Source organism: Stegastes partitus, unplaced genomic scaffold (genome assembly GCF_000690725.1).
Source record: "Stegastes partitus isolate 25-593 unplaced genomic scaffold, Stegastes_partitus-1.0.2 Scaffold360, whole genome shotgun sequence".
Lineage (NCBI taxonomy): Eukaryota > Metazoa > Chordata > Actinopteri > Pomacentridae > Stegastes > Stegastes partitus.
Genome location: NW_007578091.1, coordinates 119,641 through 134,520, shown reverse-complemented (window position 1 = coordinate 134,520; position 14,880 = coordinate 119,641).

Below are 14,880 nucleotides of genomic sequence, written 5' to 3'. Positions count from 1 at the left end.
GATACTCAGTTGGAACAGTAATGGCGAGGTATAGAACAAGCCTTAGTATCACTAATCAGAGCAACATCGATCATCCACCTAAAATGACGCCATGGAGTGTGCTAATTGCACAATCTACTGCAAAGAAAACAAAGTGCGTCAGACTTAGCACAATGGTCATCGATGGAAGCTGAAGGACGGAGCATGGGCGGCATCCAAGAAGAACACCCTAACTTGTTCTTCTTGGATGTTCTTCAGTACGAAACAGTTCAAGATGAAACTTTGCAGGGAAAAAAAAGAGAACATGAACAGAAGTCGGATCAATATTGGGAGAACGTTCTTTTGTCAAATGAAGCAGAGATACATTTATTTAGCTGAGATGGAGTCCAGCATGTTGGCAGGACTACCACAGTGAAGGCATAGTCCTGACAGTCAAACAGATGGATGGAATCATGAACGTCTGTGGATAAACCAAAATTCGAGCAGACAAGATGACTCCCAGTCTGTGGAAGTGAAATACTTTAAAACAATAATGATCGAAAGCAAAACTCACAACATAGTTTCTAAAGTAGAAGAAATTTGTTGCCTGACTTCCATCGAATAGAACATCTTTTGGGTATTTTAAAGAGAAAGGCAGAGAAACACAACCCCTACAGCAAAGAGCATTGGGAAAAAATTGGTACAGATGATTGATTCCAACATTAAAAATAAAGGCAGATACACAAAGTATTTAAAAAAGCTCCTAGTTCCTAACTTCACACATGCGCAAACACCCTATTGTTAAATGTAGAAGTGATGCAGTTACTGTAAGATGACCTAACTTTGAGTCATTTGGCATTTACGTGATATTGCCCAATGGTGTACTAACTTCTGCTGCGTACTGTATGTTGTGACATTTTCAGAAGGCTTGACGGTAGAAATCATCGGTCCGAGCTACGTGACCGTGGGTGTGCCAAGCAGCGTTGAATGTGGTTCCAACTGCGCTACGTGTACCTACTCCATGTCTCTGGATGGACAGACAGCCCAGGGTCAGGGCAACGAGCTCACCTTCACGGTCGACCACTGGGTGGAGGCTTTGACAGTGACATGTACAGTCGCATATGATGTCCAAGGGATGGGGAATGCTACGACAACAAAGAAAATCCAGGTGTTAGGTATGAAGTGTTCAAAGACTAGAAGCAGCTGGTTGAGTGATTCTCGTATGAGGCCTACGAATGACTCATATTTGTCTCTCTCACCTTAGCTGGACCTGCCAACGTCTCCATCTCAGGCCCCGATCTGATGAATCGCACAGTGAGCCACACCTACAGCTGCCACGCCTACTGTCGGCCATCTTGTAATTACACCTGGAGGGCCGATAGAGGCCCGTGGATTCGTGGTCAAGGCAACGTCATTTCCGTCACTCCCCAGGAGATGGACGACTCCAAATCTCTCACCTGCAAGGCCATCAATAGCGTTTCTGGGCTGTTTGTCAGTGCTACCCGAAACATAGGTGTGATGAGTAAGTCAAGAGTTTTGCTAAATTTATCAGTAAGGTGAAAGATGCCAAACTGGAAGGGAACACCTTCACAAATTGTTTTACTGACGATAGGCCCAGACTCCGCGCTACAGCCCAACTTCTTAATATTAGCTTCCAGTTTAAAGCACTACAGACAAAGATGTTTGACATTTTCAGGAAATCGTTTGACTTTCTTACCCAGATTCCTAGCTATGTTGATGCTAGCTTCCAGTATAAAGTATAGGAATAGTTTGACGTTTGTGGGAAGTGCACTTTACTTTCTCAGCAGGAGTTAGAGAAGATCCTGGGTACTACATTCATGTCCGTAAATACAAAGCGAACTTTATCTGTTTGTTACGAATCAACAATCGGATGGATCTTTTCTTCTCTATTCTAGCTTGCTAGCACCGCTAAAGCTAGCTAACTAGCATGCTATATTTCTTGTTTAATACCCTACAAAAATGGAAGTATGCAAATGACGACCTATTGTGTAAATATTTTACAGCACTTCGCTTTACGTGCGGGACAATTTCAGGATCATTTCACGATAAGGTGATAGAAGATGGCACTTATTTCTCCCGTTTCAAGGCTTTTTGCTAAGCTAAGCTAGTTAGCTAAAGCTTAATATTTTGTATATAAAACACAACAGTAATCTCAACCATCTCGTCCATGTCTCAAAATGGCTGAATTAACTGGGCGACCAGTTTGCCAGTTTAGCTAAATTAAAGCTAGCTTAGCTTAAAAATGCTTACACACAAAACTAACCATGTGAATCAGTAAAGTAATAATTCTTTTCAGTCCTCACCCGATAGCTAATTGTGTTACTTTTATTCTGCTTCGACAATCTGAACAATAAGAATAACATAAGCCTTTCGATTTGGCTTCTTAAATTAGCATTAAATTATTATGCTAATGTTGGTTAGTAATTGCAGAATCTCTGGGTTTCCTGGTTTGCACTTTAGAAAAGACATTACACCATAGAGTGATCTGTCACGTTTGCAATTTTTGATTAAGTTCCGTTCATGATCTGTGGTAGTGATCTGTCCTCACTATCTGTCTTTCAGCCGGTCCAACACAGGTCCAGATCAAAGGCCCAGACGTTATAGAAATTGCGGAAGAGTATAAATTCGAGTGTGCTGCTGAATGTCGGCCTTCGTGTCGCTACGTGTCGTCCGTGGACGGTCAGACCGTGAGGGGCAATGTGATTGAGATGTCCGTGGATGAGCCGCTTAAATCGGTCACGCTCAAGTGCGAGGCGCAAAACACTGCTTCGAGGAAGACAGCGACCGCCTTAAAAACTGTACAAATAAAAGGTGGATACGCTGCAAACACGGCTTGCTGGATATCTGTACGTCACATTAAGAGCATTTCGTGATATGTGACCTGCAATTGTTGCTTTGTTTTGTTTTTTTCTCACCTCTAGGTTCAGATGCCAACACGTCCACACGTCCTGAGGAAACTTTGGTGGTTATGCTGTTCACCTTTATCATTTCTGCTACCGTCGCACTGTGATCCACAGCGGAAAGGTGAAACTGTGTTTCTGTGGCATGGAAGAGATAATGTTGTTTTACTACTTTTTATTCATGATTTCGATTGTTAGTGTCTCTTTGCATGCATATTATCTCCAGCTGCAGTTTCAATACCTTTAAAAAGTCTTTTTAATCAGTTGGTACCATTATTTTTTGCTGTAATAACGGATATGGACTTATTGCTCATACATCTATTTAGATTTCAGTCATCCAGGTCATGGTAACCCTAAGTGCTTTGGTAGAAGGCGACTGGACTTCTCTTTGTTGGTTCTTGAAAACATTTGACCTCTTATCCAACAAGCTTCCTTCCTTCTAACCGACTGGTTCAGGAGACCCAGGAATTTGTTTTCACCCACAACAAACATGATCAGCAACAGTCCTCCTTTAACTGAAGATGGGTTAGATTGTTCCACTTATCAGGTTCTTATAATGCAGTCCTGAGGTCCCTGACCAGAGTTTTGATCGCTGCCATAGACCACTGACTTCCATTCTATGTCTAGAGAAAACTTTTGGTTTTTCTTTGTTGTTTCGTGTTGCCTCTTAGCAGAGGATGGGGTTTAGGGTCCCACCTATCAGGTACTTATAATGCAGTCCTGACATCCCTCGTTAGAGTTTTGGGTCAATAATGTTCCACTAGTCATGTGTTTTGGAGGCGACAGTACATATCTGGTAGTCCCAACTAGTCAGTCAGAACTGAGAAACCGTCTTGGCTGAAAGGTAAAACATTTTCAAGACCCAATAAAGACAAACCAGTTGCTAAAGATTTCAGGATTATTGTTCCTATCATCATAAAAAATCATTTCTTTTTGTCTCTCTGTGTTTGTCTTTGTCCGTCAGATCTTTCCAGCTTCTGTCAATGAATCATGAAGAAACGTTGCTGGACTCCAGAGAATCGATGACTCACATGGCAGCAATCTCGCTCTGTATATTCATTTTATGCATTCGTCGCACATGTTGACAATGGGCTGAGCTCTGTTTGCACTACTGACATGGAAAAGGATTTAAACATCAACATGTGTGGGAAGGGGCGTGCGCATGAGACGTCATAATTCTTTGATGTTGTTTGTTTAACATATTTGTACGACATTGATGCAGTTGAAATGTGTACACTGAAGTGCTAATAATAAAATGCTCTGATGACTTACAACACAAAGACTTGGACACATTTTCTCCAGTTACCAAACATGTAGAGACCTCACCATGTCAATAAATCCAACAAGTCACTGTAGTGGTATGTTCAGTTCTGAAGATCTGCTGAACGAATGGCCACTAAACTTAATAAACCAGAAAAAACTACATCCTGTAATTAGTTCCAGCCCAACAAGTGCAATAAAATTGAGAAGATGATGACGGAGATGTCACAGCTACATATTCCTGAGAGGAAGGCAAATTAGGCAAATGAAAACCCCTGTGTAGGTATCTAGAGGCCTAAAACTACAACTCCTGTGAGGATTCTAAGATTTTATTTAATCTTGGCTCCATCTGCAGACTACATGGTGAAGGTACAACACTGACATTTAACGGATGTAATCTTAAATAAAGAGACCCAGTGTGATCCCTTGTGCTTACCAAGCTTTACTAAGTAACATATCCACGACTACGATTATAAAGAAATCCCTGTACATTGTTGGACAATGAAGCACAACACAGTAAACTGAACCAAAACGTATGGAAGGTTTTCCATTGAGGTCAGACTAGAACCAACCTCTGCAACCCCATGCACTCAACACAACCCTCCACATCAGCTTAAATTCACCTTATATCACCCTCTACCCTCGACAACAACATAACACAACCCCTAGCTAGTCAGGATGCCGCTACAAGCAACAAGGCATACATGCCTCCGTCTATTCTACACAGTTGTGTATTTAAGGTCGTATGTTTTTCGTAATCTTATGCTGGCAAATAGAAGTGACAGCTAAGGGACACACCCAGGGTTCATATCAGTCCGCTGACGAACATTCCTGAGAAATGCTGAATGGTACTTTTTGCTCCGATTAAAAAAACGACGCAACAGAAGTCAACAGCAGAGACGTAATTCTAAGGTTTAATCAGCGTACGCCTGAACCACTGACACAACTTCTGGCAGGGATGCGATAGTAGAGAAGTAACATTGACTTTTAATTGGACTGTTAATCAAATCAAGCCTAGTTGTGTTTAGTTGTTTCTTGCAAAGTCACGTCAAGTCAACTTTATTTATATAACCCATTTGACAAAGCTCATAATAGTAACAAAAGACACCATGTGAAGCATACAGAGCAAGACAAACAATGGCATATGTCAAGGTGTCAAGGCTCAACTTCAATGAAAAGCCAGAGAGCACGTATACGTCTTCAGCAGGGATCTGAAGGCATCAAGAGACCGAGCGGTTCTAATTTGAGCAGGCAAACTGTTCCACAGACAGCTTCAGAAAAGGCACAGTGGCTTATGTTTCTGAGTCTGGATCTGGGAAGGACCATCTGATTGGCCGACCTCGACGCTAAGACTGGACGTGGAAAAGCTCAGATAAATAAGAAGGTGCCAAAACCATTTAACACCTTAAAAACAAACAATAAAGCCAGTGGAGCGAGGCTAGAACTTCTTTGTCCCCGTTAGAACCCAGGCGGCAGCATTTTGTACTAGTTGGAGGCGATGAAGGGAGATCTGCTCAAGACCCGGGTACAGAGAGTCGCGGTAGTCTAGCCTAGTTGTAATAAAGGCATGTATGACTCTGTCAGAGTCATCATGAGACAGATTGGGCTTCACATTGGCCAACAGCCTTAACTGGAAGAAGACGGTTTGGACAACAGAATTGATCTGTTTGTTAAGTTTAAAAGCACTGACAAAGGCTTCATGGATCAAACACACTTTGGAAGACATATACACTAAACTCATAGTTAATGTAACTGACTGTTACACATGAAAGCAACAATCACATTAAAAAGTATGACCTTATTATCAGGCGTCAACTAATGCAAACAAAAAATTCTGTGTAATCCAAGCATTCATGTATTTCACTAAGAGGAAAACAAATCTTGAGAAGCTACCCAACAAAAACTGAGTAAAAGCTATATAAATAGAATTTAATAAAACTGAATATATAACTGATAAATGTATTATGTTTATTATGCATTGGTTATATACATGTACTGGGTAATATTTACCCTTTTCTTTTGCTCCTTTCTATTTGTTGAAAGAAAGAAATTCTCTTCTATGTTGCTCGCGAAAGATGGTGGTGACCAAAAACAGAGCAAAAAGAGTGAATACTTGACTTGTATTTACTGAGCAGTCAGATACGCAACTCCTCATGAACACTGAGGGTCAGTGAGTTCATGTTTTAGGTCCATGAAGGCCGACGTGGACGTCGAAAGCAGATGTGTTGAGTTCAGTGGGCCGATGTAGCTCAGGATTCTGGAGAATTCAGAACTACTGACTGTGTTTGAGCACCATCGACAGAAAGCGACCCTGGAGACAAAATGCACCCAGATGTGTTTAAAAAATCTCAGCTGATACTCGACAAACACGCTTTGCTTTGCCATGACATAGTTGTAAATCAGGTTAAGCTTTAAAAGTGGTGCAACTTGCTCTGAACAAAAGCTAAATACATTACGAGAAACCACTATCACACAGATAGTTTGCACTTGTATTCTATCAGTGTGCTGCGATTAAGTGAAATTAAAATCTTTACATTTGCAATCGCGTTAAGATATGGAAAAGGAGAGAAGCACATTATCTGGCTTTGATGAAGGGTGCAGGTACAAAAGAAACAACCCACAAAGGACAAAAACACACAAGTCGGGAGCTGCCTGAATGGGCCCTGCAGAGAATAAACCCGGCTGATAAGCGGCATGTCGCGCTCGGTGCCAGGAACTTTAGGTCTTTGTTGTTTGTGCTTCATGTGATCGGTTGATAACGGAGGGGACGGCTGTTTCTCTACACATTATAAGAGTGTTGATGGTCAGTACAGAGCGGATTCTGCACCCGTGGACTGAAGGAATCACCATGGTTCATCACTCAGCCCCTCTGCTGCTGCTGCTGCTCACCTGCCTGGCAGGTAAGAGGAGGCTGAAGGCTCAGCTGCTGCATCACTCACCATTATTCAGCACCGTCTATATCGTAGTGATTCAAACTTTAGTGTCATTTTTGTGCAAACATTTGTGATTGAGTTTTTGTTGTCTGCAGTTTTATAGACCTACAGTGTTAAAGAAAAAAGAGTGTAATGTTGAATTTGACCAATTTTTTTTCTGTTTAACCTTTACTTTAAAAAATAAAAATATCAACTAAACTATAAAAATTAGACTGTGAGGTTATATATCTAATATAAAATATTATTAAAAACCTTTAACTTTGAAGAATCATACATTTTATATTATATTTTAGAAAGAAATGTATTTATTTTAACACAAAAACACATAAATTCTCTAAAATGTAGTGTTAATTTATTTGATCAAACTGTTAAATTTAAATCTTAAGGTGTAAATATATTTCTAAAATTACTAAAAACGAAAAAAAATCTTATGCAAAATTACAGACAAAAGAATTCTTATTAATATGCACAAACATTAGAAGGATTTTATGTGATTATTTGTATTATAGCATGTGTATATATAATTTCATTTTTTTTTTACATATTTAATTTTTCATTAAACATTAAAAAGCCAAAGAAATTAAGGTTAGAAAATGTATTTTAATTATCAAAAAACAAAACAAAACTTAACTTTTATTCAATGGTCATTTTCCGTTACTTTACAGTCCTGCTTTGCAACTCGAGCTGCCAAAATACTTTTTTTTTTTACTTTGTGTATCTGATATGACCTTAAATTTGTTAATTAAATTTTGTAACATTAAACAGCTGTCAAATTGAGAAGATTTTATTGTGAACTTGTATGCAGAACAATGTTTATTGGCTCCCTAGAGGCCAGAATGTTGTCATTTTATCGTATTTCTACAGCGTATCTGACTATTTATGTGTTCATTCGTTGTCTTTTCTCATTTTAAAGGCTTTTCTGCCAGTGAAACTGAGCAGAGTGGAGCATCCTCATGTAAGATCCTTTTACTTCTGTAACTTTCATGTTGTTAAAATGTTGTGGGATTAGTTTTAAAGAGTTCAGTCTGACCTCCTACAGACGGGCCGTCCTCGGTGCAGATCAGTGGGGTGGATGTCGTCACAGTGGGCATCCCTTATGGCTTCCAGTGTTCGGCCGACTGCAACCCGAGCTGCCAGTTCACCTGGACCAAGAACAACGTGACCTCTGAGGGTTCAGATCTGATCCTGAAGCTGCAGCACGTAGAACCAACCCTGGTTCTCACCTGCACCGCCGTCAACTCTGCAACAGGGGAGTCGGTCACCGTCCGGAAGACGCTGCAAGTGACGGGTACGAAGGAGCAGTTTAAAGACAAAACCTGATGACTTTATTCAGGTTCCTTCAAATCATTTTTCTAAACTCTTCAGCCGGACCTTCGAACATTCAGATCAGCGGCCCGACCTACCTCACCGCCACAGGTGCGTCCACCTACACCTGCTTTGCCGACTGCTACCCGTCCTGCAGCTACTCCTGGACGGTTGTTGTGGACGGCGAGGTGTTCAGCACCTCACAGGGCGACACCATCTCCGTCACGCCACCTGCCAGCACGGTCGACTCCGAAACTCTGATCTGCAGAGCTGTGGACACCGTCTCACAACTCTACATCTCCACCACTAAAGAGTTCTATGTGGCAAGTACGTACAAGGGTTTTAAATTGTGAACATCAACATTGTGATTCAGCTGATTTGATTCTTTTGGCCTTTGAGTACCTTTGGGCTGTCCGTCTGTTTGAACCCTGTGAACCCCAAAACCCACACAGACAGGCTTTCTACAAAATTACACCAATTATTAGAACCACAAACTGTAAAACACAAAAAACTTGACAGATTTTCATCTTTTCAGTGGCTCTTTAGCTAAACATTCAGGACATGCTGTTCAATTGAAAAGCTAAACCAAAACCGAGCCTAAACTCAAGATATATTTAATTAAAATTACTTTATTTTACTTGTCTTGTTAAAAAAAAAAAGGCCAAAAATAAACCGTTTGCAGGAACCAGATTCTGTAAAAAAACAAAAATTCTGCGTTTATTAACACAATTGTGAAGCCTTTAATGACTCGGCTGCGATGAACATTTACATGGTAAAAAAATCAGCTGAACTGCAGGCAGTGTTCACATAAAGCAGATAGTAGACAAAAAGGAAACTAATCAAATTCATAAGAAATGAAAAATTACAGTAGAGACAGCCCCCATTTTTTTCTAGTATTGGTAACACCCGTGGACGTTTGGAAAAATGTGGCGCATGTTTATAACAGGTTTTGAACGTTTTTTTAAAAAAACTAATAATCAAAGGAAGTCAGCTTTGGTTTCTAATTTTAAAACCCTGTGCCATTATAGTGCCAAGAATATGATTTAGGGACTTTTCTGCTGAACTGCAGGCTGTGTACACACAGAGCAGATGGGAGACCAGAAGGAAACAACTCAAAAACGTCAGCAGTAAAACGTCTATAGTATGTAGAGTCACCTTTTGTCCAGTGTTGGTATCACCTGTGGACACTTGGAAAAAAATTGGTGCATGTTTATTGACAGTTGTTTGGATTTTTGTAAAATATCCAAAGAAATATCCCATTAATTCTTCTTTTTCTATGATTTATGGCGCTGTACCTTTATTATACTGCATAGAAGACCTTTCTGAGTTCTCTCTGCTTCTAGTCTTGGTTGTTCTGTTTCCATAGAGGTGCAGGACTTTATGTTGCAGTGAAAAATGAGCCCACAGTGAGTAAAAACCGCCCAGAAACTGCTCCAGGTTCAGAGGGTTTATTACCACTTTGGTATCATTTGTGTTCTCTTCCTCTTCAGCGTTATCCGACATCAGCATCGCCGGCGACAGCACGGTGACGATGGGCGACCAGTACACCTTCGTGTGCTTCGCCCAGTGCACCCCTCCCTGCTCCTTCACCTGGACCTACATGGGCAAAACGTTCAAGGGCAACCAAGTCCAGATTCCCATCCTGCACCAGGGGGACACGCCGCGGAGCGACAGTCAGATCTCCATCACTCTGAGCGGCTCTTCCACGGCTCAGAGTCTGACCTGTGAGGCCACCAACCCGGCCATGCATCAAACCATCACCGCCACCAAGAACCTCACTGTCATCGGTGGGTGGACGTTTGAATGGGAAACGGTTCAGGAAGGTTTCATGTTGATGATGCTGGACGTCCTCTCTGCACAGATCCCGTCTCGGTGCGTCCCTCCTCTCAGGTCCTACCGGTGGCTGGCAAAACCTTCACCCTGCAGTGCGTCGGATCTCAGAACCCGGCCTCCATCACGTGGCTGAAGAACAAGCAGCCACTGGCGGCATCAGAAAGAGTCAGCTTCTCCGCTGACAACAGCTCGGTGACCTTCAGTCCTCTGCTGCAGACGGATGATGGTTTGTACCAGTGCGTGGTCTCAGAGGTCCACACTCCGGTCCAGTCCGTCGGCTACCAGATGCAAGTAAACTGTGAGTGGATTCAGGTCGTAGTCTTTGTGATGCTAACTGAAATTACATGTTGCTGCTTATGCTTATTTTTACTTAAGTAGGATTTTTCATGGAGGTATTTTACTGGTAATGGAGTATTTTTACATGGTTGTTTTGGAACTTTTAGTTAAAAAAAAGATCTGAATACTTCTTCCACCACTAAAAACCCACACGGCTGTGATAAAAATGCTCAAAATGTCATATAACTGATCAATGCAATGAGTTAAGAGTCTGAAACATGTGGTGCATTCACCTACATTTCATCTGAATCAGAATAATAGAAGTTCAGATGTCTGTGAAGATTCTCAGTCATCCAGGTCATGGTTATTCTGGTAGTTTATTCGTAACAACTGGACTTGCTTGAGTTCCTTGAAGACGGTCCACCTCTCATCCAAGAGGCTTCATCAGGTCTGACTGACTAGTTGGGAGTTCCACATACTTATATCCTAAGGACGTCTTCAAGAAACTCAAGCAAGTCCAGCTGCTACGATTAAACTCAAGAAGAAGTCATTAGTTTACATTCCATCTTCTCCAGGAGTGGGACCTTTTATAGAACCTGTCTGGTTTGTTCTACCTCCCACTGCAGACGGACCGTCCTCTGTGGGGATCAGTGGGGTGGATGTGGTGACCGTGGGGTTACCTTACAGTTTCCAGTGCTCGGCCAGCTGCTACCCTGCCTGTCGCTTCACCTGGATCTGGGGGAACTCCACCTCTGAAGGGCCAGAGTTCATCCTGAAGCTGGAGGGGCTAGAACCAGCCCAGAACCTGACCTGCACGGCTGTAAATCCTGCTACGGGGGAATCAGTCGCTGCTCAGAAGACGCTGCAAATCACAGGTAATAACAACCACAGTCAACTCTTTTGTTTTTTACAGGAGCGACATCTTTAACTAAATCTGTTTCTGAACTTTCCAGCCGGGCCGTCCAACGTCCAGATCATCGGTCCGGCCTTCCTCACCACAGGAGTCACGTCCACCTTCACCTGCTTGGCTCACTGCTTCCCCTCCTGCAGCTACTCGTGGACCGTCGGCTCTCTGGAAGGAACGTCCAGCTCTGCAGAAGGAAACAGGATCTCCATCAGCCCGTCTAACAGCACCTTCTTCTACAATCTGACCTGCACGGCTCAGGACACGGTGTCGCAGCTCTCCGTCTCCACAAGTCTGAATCTGCTGGTGGCAAGTATGTGAAAAAAAACCCCGACTTAAATGGTATTAATGCAGCAAATAAACCAGATCAGACATTTTAAACTCAAATATGTTGATGATGTTGGGACAGAATACCGCGTCAGCTTCTGGGATCTTCTGTTTCTAGCAGGTTTTTTTGTACAAAGACTGTAAAAATACTCGGTTACGTATCAAAGTCCTGCATTTAAAACATTACTTAAGTAAAAGTGTTCAAGTATGATCAGAAAAATTTATACTTTCATATTTTTTCTTTTGTATTTTACAGATTGTAGCTAAAAAGTTTTTTTTTTTTAAAGAAAATTTTTTTTCATCTAAAAACAGTTCAAATGCGTTTGCGAATTTATTTTCTTTTTATTTAATAGATGAACCTGATCATTTCAAGTTTACTACTATGAATGTATTTTTAAAATTAGACACAATTACTGACTTTTAGCAGAAAATGAAGCATTTGTTCTGATATTTTACCTAAATTTTATTTGTTAAATGAGAAATATTTTACATAATTGGTGTTTTTTTACAATAAAAAAGCCAAAAAATACACATGATCTAATGTGAAATTAGGCTAGAAAACATGTAAATGTGTTTTATTTATGGAAAAATACTGTTTTGTTAGGAAACGGTTGTTTTCCATCATTTTACAGATTTTTTTTGACACACCAGCAGCCACAATATGAGTTTTGTTTTAACTGTTTACCGAAATATTAAAGATGTTTACAGAAAAATGTCACACAACAGTTCTAATCGTAGCTAATATTTTATGTTGTTAGATTATTATTACTCGTAGGACAGATGTAAAAGCAGGATTTTACTGTTTTTTTTAGTTTTTTGAGGTTTTTGAGTAACATAGGTGTTATTAATGTGACTGATCTGTTCTGGAAAAAGCAGGAAATTGTCCAAACCTCAAATTTATTAAACTCCTGGAAACCTGGAAAAGTTTCAACTGCAAACTTGAAAACTATTTACATGAAAAGCCACCTAAACAATTAATTAATTGCTTTATTGTATTGCATAAACTGTCAAGTGGTTCAGTTAATTGTGAAACATCATATTTTATGGGCATTTCTTATGTTTTGTTTTATAAAAACCTAATTTGTGATGTAAAAAAGAAGATAAATGTAGTTAAATATCCCTGAAAACTGGTGGCGTAAAACAACAAATTACTGCTGTTACACCTTTTGTACACATTAAACAAATAAGACATTAAATCTTTATTTGTCAGCTCTAGAAATAAAGTTGTGTGTTTTTTCTTTCTTACCTCGGTTCCTTTTAGCCTCCAGTTGTTTTGCTAAGCTAAGCTAACTGAGCTTAACTGTAGCAGAATCAGTGTTGTTGATGAAATGTATTCCTAAAGAGTTTTATTTCTCCCAGATGGTCCTGATAAGGTGGAGATGCTGAAACCCAACAACATGCTGGTGGGCGACGTGCTCTACGTCCTACCTGGATCCACCACAGAGCTCCAGTGTCTGACCAACTGCTTCCCCTCCTGCTCCATCACGTGGTTGTACAACAGCACGGTCCTGTCCACCAACGCCTCCATACTGTTCACACCTGTAACCTCTCCGTACCAGGCAGCGCTCACCTGCGTGGCTTCTAACTCGCTGTCAAAGGAAAATAAAACAGCCGAGACCACAGTTGTTGTTCCTGGTAAGCTCATACAGACTTAAGTATTCACCGCTGTTGGACGTTTTCCCCTTTTATTGTCCTAAACCATTTAATTGTGGTCAATTTAATTTGGCTTTATGGACAAAAATGGGGAAAAAAAGATGTATTTCGATCAAGTAATGTCAATTTTGACTCACCTAACTCAACAAAGCTGCAGCCCATTGGTTCTACAAGTCACACAATTAGTGAAATGGAGAACATCTAAGCACAGTCAATGTGTCTTCAGTGATTGTAGGATAATTAAATGTACCTGGAAGGTCTGGTCGCTGGTGAATCAGTGCTCTTGGATATAACTACACCATGACGTACAGAAGAACACTGCAAGCAACTCTGTGAAAGGGTTGGTGAAAAGTAGAAGTCAGGGGATGGAAACAAGAACATCTACAAATCACTGAACATCCTCCAAACTATAGCTGAATCCATCATTAAGGAATGTGTATAAATCTGTCTAGAAACCTGCTCAAGAACTGAGTGACCGAGTAGGAGAGACACCAGTGAGGCCACCAAGACACCTACGACTCCTCTGAATAGGGTGGCCATGTTTTGAAAACCAGGACACTCGGCCCGGCAATGAGATGCTCAAATGATACTTGAAGTTTACTCAAAGATGCCTTAGAATTTAAGTACACTAAAGTATGCCTCCTCTGTATGGATAGAAAGTTGTTACAGTCACTTTATAAAAAACAACCAGGACAGATGTGAAAACAGGACGCTTGGTCTGAGTTTCAGCAGCTGAAATGGAGAAGGTGTACATACAACAAGTGTTTCGTTCTTCACCAGTTGAACCTTTTCAGGAGATTGGCAACAACAAAACCACTGTTGGGGAACAAACTGGACTAGAGTTCACTAGAACATGTGGGAGACTCTGGAGTTGACTAGAAGAAGGTTCTTTGCTCTAATGAGGCCAAAGTTGAGCTTGTGGTCATCAGACTAGATGCTAAGTTTAGCAGATGACAAAAAACTGTGGATTATCAGAAACACACCAGCCCCACTGTGAAACATGTCGGGAGTGAAGGCTTCTAACTTCTTCAAAGGAGTCTTAGGTGTCTTGGTGGCCCACCTAACGCATCCCTTTCTTGCTCGGTCATTCAGTTTTAGAGGACGTCTTGCTCAAGGCAGATTTCCGAATTTGCCACATAAGGATGTCCAGTGACTTGGAAATTTTCTTGACTTATACCTTTCAATAACCTTTTCATCGAGTTGGTTTGAGTGTTCTTTAGTCTTCATGGAGGACTGATTCACCCGTGACTGGACCTTCACGATACAGCTGTCTTTATACCACAATCACTTGAGTCACATTCACCAGAGATCCTCAAAAACAAAGTGACTGTGAACACAGAGACCAAATAGGGAATCCACCAAGACACCTATGACTCCTCTGAAGAAGCCAATCAGATGATCTCCATTTCACTGTGTGTCTTCTAGCAGCAGTCTTGAATGAGGCGAGTTACTGATGCAATCACTATCTTTCATTTTGTATTCTTAATCGATTGACATTACTTTCTAGAAA